The 9,918-nt window shown below is 37.2% G+C and overlaps 1 non-coding gene across 1 annotated transcript; it reads left to right on the top strand.

Moving 5' to 3' along the window:
* The first annotated feature begins 8,385 nt into the window (after window positions 1-8,385).
* On the top strand, window positions 8,386-8,458 carry trnav-uac. The gene has a single exon. It is a non-coding gene; the product is annotated as a tRNA-Val (tRNA).
* Window positions 8,459-9,918: the final 1,460 nt, after the last annotated feature.

The following is a 9,918-nucleotide window of genomic DNA, read 5'->3' as shown; positions in this document are numbered from 1 at the left end:
CACAGATTTTTAGTGAACTATAAGTAAATTCATGTACTAATGTAACTTATGTAATCTTATTAACTTAAATATAGTTTTATTCACCTTTTAGTAAAAAAGTAGACGTTTCTAATAAACTAACAAACACAAAAGCAGCGCTAGCAAACCCGGCTAGCATGAGGCTAATGATGATGTCTCCTACACCATTAGCCGAAAGGTCCATTTCTGCTCACTGCAACATTTATGGAAATATTATCACTCTTTATTATCATTCTTTATTTATTTTATGGGTGATTTGTTTTTTCAATAATAATAATTATAATAATAATAAATGATAAACTCTATGTTTTAAAGAGAAACTCACCGTTCCAGGGGTCGTACAGTTCGCTTCATCCCGGCAGAGAGTCTTCATCCTCCATCTGGAACACGACATCTCTCGGAGCTACAGGAGAAAAATCCAAGCGATGCTGAGGAAAGAAAAGTCTAAACAAATAATATCAAATATTTCATATAAAATAGGGAACAGACTACAGGCAGCTGCAGGACGTGATGACTGGCTTCTTGGTGACTTTAACAACATGTAGAAATTGTAAACATTGTCCTAATGTAGTCTATAATATGACATGTGACAGAGGCTTCACCCCTCAAATGCTCCTCACCTCCTTTAATGCAGATGTGGAGCTCTGGATGTCTCAGATGGAAGACTTCTATACCACCTGGAAAATGTGTACAAGATTATCAGGGTGTGTGGTGTTTTGCCCCCCCCTCAGCATTATGACCCCGAGCCACAGCCCCCTGCCCCACAAGATGGATATCTACAAGGTGGAAGAATCCATGAGGAGGTCATACAGCGTTTGAAAGGAAGACAAAAATCATGGTTTAACTTCATCTTTTAATAATTATAAAATTTTACTTTTGTCACATTTTTTCAAACGTTTATCATGTGTATTTAAATTATTTAGTTTAAAAGCATCCTCCAGTTGAGACACACTGATTTAGAATCAGGATTTAAATGATGTTGAACACTTCAATAAACAAGTGATTTCATATTTTAGATTTTTATTGATTTTATTAATTATTATTGGACATGGAGAGGTTTAGCTTTCAGTTCCTGTCCTTGATGTCCAGACTCACTTGCCTTTTTTTTCTCTATTTTTTCTTTTTTTTAATGAAATGGGTGATAGTTGTCTGATCCAGTGCGGCAGGGGAACAGATATAGAACTGTGAGACTGCAGTGAAGACCACACCCATTGTGAAACCTGTAACCACCACCGTGACGACTCGATGAGAATACCTTAGAGTCTGTTCTGACTGTGTGAAATGTGTGCCAAAGGATAGGACGACAATTCCAATCACGATGTTTCGCTGGTTCAGTTGTCCATAGAACATAGCCACAGAAGGTGATGGTGTAGTACGTTACAAAGGTGCTTTGCATGAAGAATTCCGTGAAGAGAAATCTGTGAGTTCTCGGAGCAACCAGCGAGCGGGCAGGAACTCCATACGATTGGGCAAGGGTAATAGCCCTCGCACATGATAGATACGGGTGATCAGCTGAAGTCCTCCAGGAAGATCATAGACAGAGTTCTGGATGGAATCTAGCCACATTCCATCTGGGGAGAACATGTCAGCGTGGTGCAGAATGTCCATCACCGGTCTGAACGGTCCGCATCAGTTTCCCAAACGAATTCGTCCTTTACTGGAGGAAACCTGAACCATTTGCGGGGTAAATGATGGCACCGTTTACCTAAAGGACAGGTGGGCTGCTCCAGGCACCACAGGCAGTGCTTTTGAAGAACAAGAAAAAAACAAGCATCGCAGGGAGCTCTAGAGGTTACAAAGTTGATGTGATACCCCTCAGCACATGCTTGATGTACAAACACGTGCCTTGATGCAGACGCATACCTTGCAGAAGCCACCATTGTTCACCAGCTGCCATGTTCCTGCACACAGCATAAAATACACACAACAACAACATGATTTATATACGATATAATCAAAGAATCAGAATTAAAGCATAGAAAGGGTTTAGTGCTTTTAGTTATAAGGAAACGTTTGTTACAGTCATTTTTTCTTATTGACTAGCAGCTAATCGCTGCTTCTTGCTGCTGTTTGTTTGTTTGGTGGTTGTCAATTTTAGTGTCTCTTTACTTACAATTGCTAAATTCACAAATGAGAAACAAAAGCATGCTTTGAATTATATAGACGTGTCACTCTGTGACATCACACCTAGATGCCCCGCCCTCTGCCTGTGACATCATCACGTCACTCACTTTATTTCTCTCTCTATTTCTCTCTATCTCTCTCTCTCACACACACACACATACACACACACACACACACACACACACACACACTCTGCGCATGTACAGATTACAGAGGGAAGATTACACACAATCCGGAAGTTGACCCGAGTGACTATATGAATGTTGTAGAATCATAAATCAGATGAAGCTGACTGAGGTGAACCCCTGAAACTAACCCAGGAACAGAGTAGGAACATTCTGATCACCTGCTGGTTTCTTTTTGAGAGACTGCTGAAAGGAAATTTCTTGAACTATCTATGGATTCAGTCTCGGTCGACCTCATTGTTTTGAATAGAAGTGACTGAACTGAACTCTTGAACCTAGTCACTTGAACTGAATCTAACGAGTCGAAATCATCAAACCGAATCTTTTCTAACTGAATTGACCAAACTGAATGGACTGAATTATTAAAATGAATCTATTAAATAGTTATTTCTGATGTTTTTCTACTAACTGCAGTTGTCAAAAGTTATACTTGAACTATGATGTTATGAGGCTACATTGGAACTAAACTTTATAGTATTGTGTGCATCAGATGAACCCATGAAGAACTCATGTATTGTAAACTGATTTAATCTCTGTGTTATTGTGATTTAATATTTAAACTGATGCTGTGAATACTGTTCAATAACTGTTTATTTTATTACTTTAACTTCTGTTCATGTAAAATTGGGTTTAAACAGAACCTTTTATTTTAATATCATTTACTTTTGTCCCGTTTTCCCAACATTTTATCATGTGGATTTTAATTCTTAGTTAAATGTAAATGATGTACAATAATAATTTAATAATAAAAACAAAACACACACTATATTTAAGATATTTATTTATTTTGAAGGAATAAAAATATATTGAGTTACAATAATCACTGATATTTTTGTACTTTATTATATGTAGGACATGTCCAGCTTGATCTCCTCTTTTTCTTTCTCTGGTTTTCTTTCTCTAGTGCTGAAGTCATATTGCTGAACAGCTGTACAGCTTCCTCCAGTCACTCTCGGGTTTCCATCCTCATTTCTCTTCCCTCACCTAAGAATCTTTGTTTCCTCAGAGATTTTCTGCGACTCTTTGGGCTTGTAGAGGTTCAGCTTTCTGTTTCTGCTGTTTCTCATAGTCAGAACCCAAAGTGCCCTCAGCTGAGCTTCATGTTTCTCCAATTGCTCTTGGTTTCTCAGAATGATCTTTTTGATGATATATTTTTATGGAGAGCAAAATATTTGAAGTTATTTAAAGTTTAATTTGATTTATTCTGGAATAATTTTCCTGTCTGTTTTTATTAATATTTATGTTCAAAAAGCATTGTTTTAGTGTGTTCAATAAATGTTTATCCTGTTCGGCCCACGACCTAAAGTGTGCTTTGAGGTTTGGCCCCCTGTGCAATTAAGTCTGACACCCTGATATAGATAAATATCAATAATTATTAATAATAACATAATTAAAGATTAACTGAGCACATTCTTTTTTATCTCAAAAGTGTGTATCAAACTGGTAGCCCTTTACATTAGTCGATACCCAAGAAGTAGCTCTCGGTGTGAAAAACGTTGGTGACCCCTGATTTATAATCTTGTTAATTTTGTCCACACATGAACATATACATTTTTATATTTAGTCATTGTGATTTCACCCTTTTACATCGTATCTCTCTTGATTTCTTTTATTCAGCTCCATCTCACAGACGTTCTGGGACAGCTCTTAGGAGCGTTCTCCTCCGACAGTATCGTCAATTTCAGCTCTTCTTCCTCACCACTGAGATTGCTCCATTTATTAAACATCTCTCTACTCCAGCTGTTCCAGAGAACCCCTGTCTGCCTCCTCACATCGTGAAGAATACTTTTACACGTGATATGGGCACACAGACCTCGTCTGACCTTCCTGCTGTTTATCATCAGGTGACACAGACCGACAATGAAGACTATGACAACTCCCTCATTCCTGCATCAACTCTACCATCTCCTCCTTATCCTTCATGTTGGTCATCTACTGATTATTCTCCTACTTCCCCCGTTCTCTCACCTGATCATTATTATTATCCTCCCATATCTTCCCCTGAGTCTGATCCTGATTGCTCACCCATGTCTTCTGCAGCAGCAATGGCCCACAAACTCTTCTTTCCCAATAAACATGCTTAAGTCTGCCTTGTTTTTGTTTCTCCTACACACTCATAACATTAGTCAGACCCTATTCTACTCTATTTATTACTAACTGATTATTATTATTTATTTATACTTGGAGTAAATAGGTTACATGAGTTTGATTAAATATACTATACTTATCACCAGTGTTGTGCTGGTTACTAAAAAATAGTAACTAGTTACAGTTACTCGTTACTTTATTCAAAAAGTAACTCAATTATTTTGTTGATTATTTACACCAAAAAGTAATGTGTTACTGTTAAAAGTAACTTTTTACTTTTTTAAAGAACCTTCTTTAATGTTCCCATTAATGCCCTTTTATGTGTTATGGTCTACAAACACAAAACTGACTTAAACACAAAGTCATTTTTAAACATTATTTTATTAAAGTCAGAGCAGCACAAACTGAATATATCACAAGCATTTCTGAAATAAATAACAAAACAAGCTGAAAACCAGGAAACACCCGGGATCTAAAAGCTGGTCCACTCTCTCCATAATCACACCTCTTCTCTGTACATACCTCACCTCTCGCACCACGTCACTTTAAACTCTGGACTTGCACAGCAAAGTGCACTTTATATTATTTATTTTATACCACACCATACCGCACACTGACACTTTATGGACACTCTATACATACGGACACTTACGGACCCGTACACGCACCATACTGCACACGGACACTTTATGGACAACCCATCACTGAAATTGTCTATTGTTTACACTTTGGTACACACTGTTTACTGTTTCACTGTCTACTGCCATAAGGATTTTTTCTGTATATACATTTTCTCTCTTTGTTTACATACCTATTTTATATATCCTTATACCTTATATTCTATTTTATATAGTTTTATACTTTATTTATCTGTTTTTTCTTTCCCCCACCCTATTCCCTCTTGCCGGACCGTCGTATAAAGCATTTTACTGCATGTCGTACCCTGTATGTATGTGTATGTGATGAATAAAATTTGATTTGATTTGATTAAATAATATATTCACAATCAAAAACTAAAGTGGCTTCTGCATCATAAAAGCTGTTGTGTTGAGCTCTTAAACATGTTCCTTTCACAGCTGAAGTATGAAAACTATCAACAATGTAGAACAGAACACGGGTTAGCTTCTAGCTTCTAGCTCCTCAGGCATGGAGTTTCTGGAGGTGTTGCTATCGCAGTAGATACGAGCTTCGAACCAGAAATACACAGCTTACATTAGACTAAAAAGTTTTTGTCTTTATACTCAACTAAAGTGAAATAATGAGCATATTTCCACTTTGAGAAACTCGTCTTGCTCTCGCCTCGACTCGCCATTACTGCCGCACAGACCTGAATAAACAGAGACACGCCCACAGTGCGTCTTCTTCCTGTTTACAGTGGTTCATCCTCCAATCCTACAATGCGTCGCTGCTGTAAACAGGTCAGACTGTAGTCTACACTTCAGCCCAAATTCATTCATTTAAAAAAGTAACAGGTAACGCATCATACGGTAACGGTAACGGAGTTACTTTATTTTTAACATGCACCAGGACGCCGCTGTTACGTGTCTGTGCTGTTTTCTTCTACTCCCCCCTCCTTGTGTTGGCTCTGTCTTCAGCTCTCTACTATATGTAGGTGGAGTCACCTGGTAATTGTAATGGAGGAATGGGGAAAAAAGGACCAATGAAGAGCAAGAGCCTGACCAGAGGAGGCGGAGCCTACAGTTCAAAAGCAGCCACCTGAAGTGACCACTGTTTGCTGGTGTAAGTTAACAATAGATTAAATGAAAAGGTGTATAAGCTATCATGATAAATTATATATCATTCTAAAGGTCTAAGCCTCAAGCATCAATTTTAGATCACTGTTTTTCAATAGAACGCTTATAACAAATGTATTACCTAAATTTGTGTAAACAATACACACAAACAACATGCATAAAAACAGTACTTGCACTATAATTGTAATAACGAGTTACAAACGCATCCAAACGCACAATTGCTGCAAATTCCTGTTTATTTTGTAAGATAAGGTTCCACTGAACACCATACTGTAGAGCATTTTTTGTCTTTTGTTTGTTTTTTTTTGTATCAGTTTTAGAGTAACTTTCGCATAAAGAACGACATCTTGTTGGTAAAAAAATAAAGATTTCTGGTAGAATATAGTGTTAAAAAACAAATGAGAGTAACCACTAAAAAAAGACAAAGACAGGTAGAATCTTATCAGTGATACAACTGAACTCTGCAGGTGTTTGTGGAGACGTTTTGCTTTGCACCACCTTTCATTTCCAATCTTTTATTTTCAGCCAGTAGCAGTGTGGAAACAACATGTTCCATAGAAAATGTAGCCAATGAGTGCAGGATTTTAACGATACATGGGAGGTTTTTATTCCCCGTGTGGGCGAGTTCTTAGTTTTATTCATCTTTAGAAGCTCTTAGTGGTGAAAGAGCGCGTGACGTGCACTGTGACGCACCTGGCAGGAAGTGGAATGCAGCTCTTTCAGCTCGTGATAACTGAGATTTGTTTACAAGAAATAAAAAAGAAAAGAAAAAGTGGACAGTAAAAAAAAGTTGTTTTATTAAAGATTTCATGAAGGATCACGGATGACGAAAATATTCTTGTGTGGAATGACGACAGGGACCTGGTGATCTGCATGTGGATGGAAAATCTGAGTCTATTTTACATCTGTGAGGGAGAAAAGGACCAGAAATATTCTCAGATAAATGTTTGTAGAAATCTACGTTAATGATATCTTCATAAAATGTTAAATATACACACATGATACATGAGACTTTTAACCCAGTACTTTATTCAAGTACATCATTTATATAGAAACACGGTACACAGAGTATTGCATGATAGATTCTCTACATAACCATAAAAATATTGTTATTCATAACCATAAAGAATTTTTCTTTTCCACAAGAATGAAAGTGTTGAAAACCAGCTTCTGGCACTTAAAGGTATCAATAGTGTTGATGTTTATGTCTTCAGTGTGTAAGACGATACAAGCACATTATTACTGCATGATACGCTTTTATCAAATAAACATATAATATCATTAGTGTGATCTGAGCAGCTTTCATTTCATTTAGTAAATTATTTTACACAACACACCTTTAACATGTACAGAAATGATCAGATTGTAGACTGTATTCATTATGCAGAGATAAAACATGCAGCTTTGTTCTATTATTTATTTATTTATTTTATATGCAGGACCCATGAAGAACTGCATCAGACACGTCACAACCCACGACTGCTAAAAGACCTGGAATCGATGCTGCACAGCACAAACACAACAAAACACAATCCCTCATCGCTTGTGCAGTGGAAACTCTTCATGATGCCAGTTATGATTTATTATCTACTAACTGGGTTTCTGCACTACTTAAAGGGAGTTGTAAACTTCCTGGTCTGACAGATGAGGAAAAATTGGTCACATCTGTGTTTTGTGTAAACAAGGTCAGTTATTATCTTCTGTTTTATTTAGTGTGCACAAAATTCAAACAACTTTATTGTTTAGCTGTGGATTTGAGTTTTCTCATTTGTAAAAGTGAATTCAGTGCCCTGATGTTCTAATTCTAAATCTAAGTCTAATAGTTTTCCTAAACCTGGTCTACAGTCAAGTCTTAACTCCTTAATATTTGTTTTATATACATGATTTGAGGACATGTGTGATTTAGTTGGATATTGGATGATCCTTTTCTTTCGTCTTATTTAGTCTTTAGCAGAGACGTTTTTGTCTGTGATTTTGGACAAGATCGAAGCAGAGAAAAAGTCTATGAGACATGAACTCCTGCAGTCTCTCTGTAGGGGTTATGTAGCCTTATGTGAACAGTGAGGAGACTCTCATAAAGCTCATGCTCAAAACAGTGGAGATGATTGTGACATTTAAGTCAGTGAGTTTTCTAAGTTTAATTTATATTTTTCCAGTTAGATTTTGAGAGATATGTTTCTATTTATGCACATTGGACATCAACCTTCTCAGCAGCAGGTTCCATAGTGTAGCGGTCATCACGTCTGCTTTACACGCAGAAGGTCCTGGGTTCGAGCCCCAGTGGAGCCATGCCCTTGAGTCTCTGATTCTAATTTTGGAATGCTTTTCCTCCATTTCTGTTTCAACCACAATGCAGAAACATGCAAAACTTTATTTCCAGGATTGAGTAACAATTTGTGAGTAATATATAAACCTCACTCATGTTTGCAACCTGCATGGTTCCACTGGAAGGACCTTCTGTGTGTAAAGCAGATGTGACGACCACTACCCTATGGATCCACACAATCATCTGCACAGCATAAATGAGCAGAAATAATGATTCAGGCAATATGTTTTCCAGATTGCAACTATACAGTTTTGGGAAACTTGTTCCCAATGTACCCTCAGCTTTCTGTTCTCGGTTGAGAGGAATACAAGTGCTTTTCTAATACTGTATGAGAGTGTGTGATCTGGAGTCTGTGCAGCGGCTGCTGTTCTCACTCTATTTATTCCAGCTCTTTTTTAAAGTCGTGTTACATCCTCGATGACTTCAAACTTTACTCTTTACACTATTAATACAATTCTAAAATGAATTGTATTGATTTGTATGAATCATCTTGTACGAATTGTATGAATGAAGAATATTAATACATTTTATTCACTCTATGGTGCTCGGTGGTCAGAGATAAAAACACACAGCACACATTATGACGCGTCCACTGCAAAAAATATCCGTCGAAATAAAGAAATAAAAGCATGATTTAAGAAGAAACTCTACAGACTAGAAACAAGTCAAATGATCTACCAGTGCAGTAAAATAATTACACTTGGTAAGATTTCTTGAAATAAGAAGTGATTAAGCGATGCTGCAGCACTCGTGTGTCTGTTTTCTGAAGCAGCTTCTGCACCTGACGCACAGCACGAGGACTCGACTTCTTTGATGGACCCTTGTGAGGTCTGTTCTGAGTGGAACACGTCTTGGAAAACCTCTGTATGACCCTGACCACTGTACTGTAACTCAGTGTCAGGATGTTACTGATCTTCTTATCGCCTCAGCATCATGGTGGAGTCTCCTGTCATCAGAGAGTCTTTACCATGAGGTGCCGTGTAGAACATCCAGTGGTCAGTATGAGAGAATTGATTAACAGAATATAAGATTTTTTCTCCAAAGTTTAATTAACATTGGATTTTTTTTCCATTTGTTGAATTTTAACTTCATTCATTTTTCATTCATGTATTTTTGCTCTTGTTGTGAAGTGAAGTTTGTGTCATTGCTGCTACACTGTGCATCTGAACGATCACGACTCAAATCTCACAATAAACTTTAGGGTTTTATCACATTTTCTACTTTCATTCATCTGATTGTCTCCCCAGTGTCCAACTGCTCCATGGCTTTGTGTATCAGTCACCTCACAACTATAGCAAAGAGTTTTTATTATTGAGCGAGTAAATTCCAAGTGATTCAGTGCTTATGCTCAGAGACTGACCTGATTTTTTTCAACTACTGCTGAATGTTTGTTTACATTCACAATATTCAATATTATATGCAC

The sequence above is a fragment of the Silurus meridionalis genome, chromosome 4 (assembly GCF_014805685.1).
Source record: "Silurus meridionalis isolate SWU-2019-XX chromosome 4, ASM1480568v1, whole genome shotgun sequence".
In the NCBI taxonomy this organism is placed as follows: Eukaryota; Metazoa; Chordata; class Actinopteri; order Siluriformes; family Siluridae; genus Silurus; species Silurus meridionalis.
This window is presented reverse-complemented; position numbering and strand designations above follow the sequence as displayed.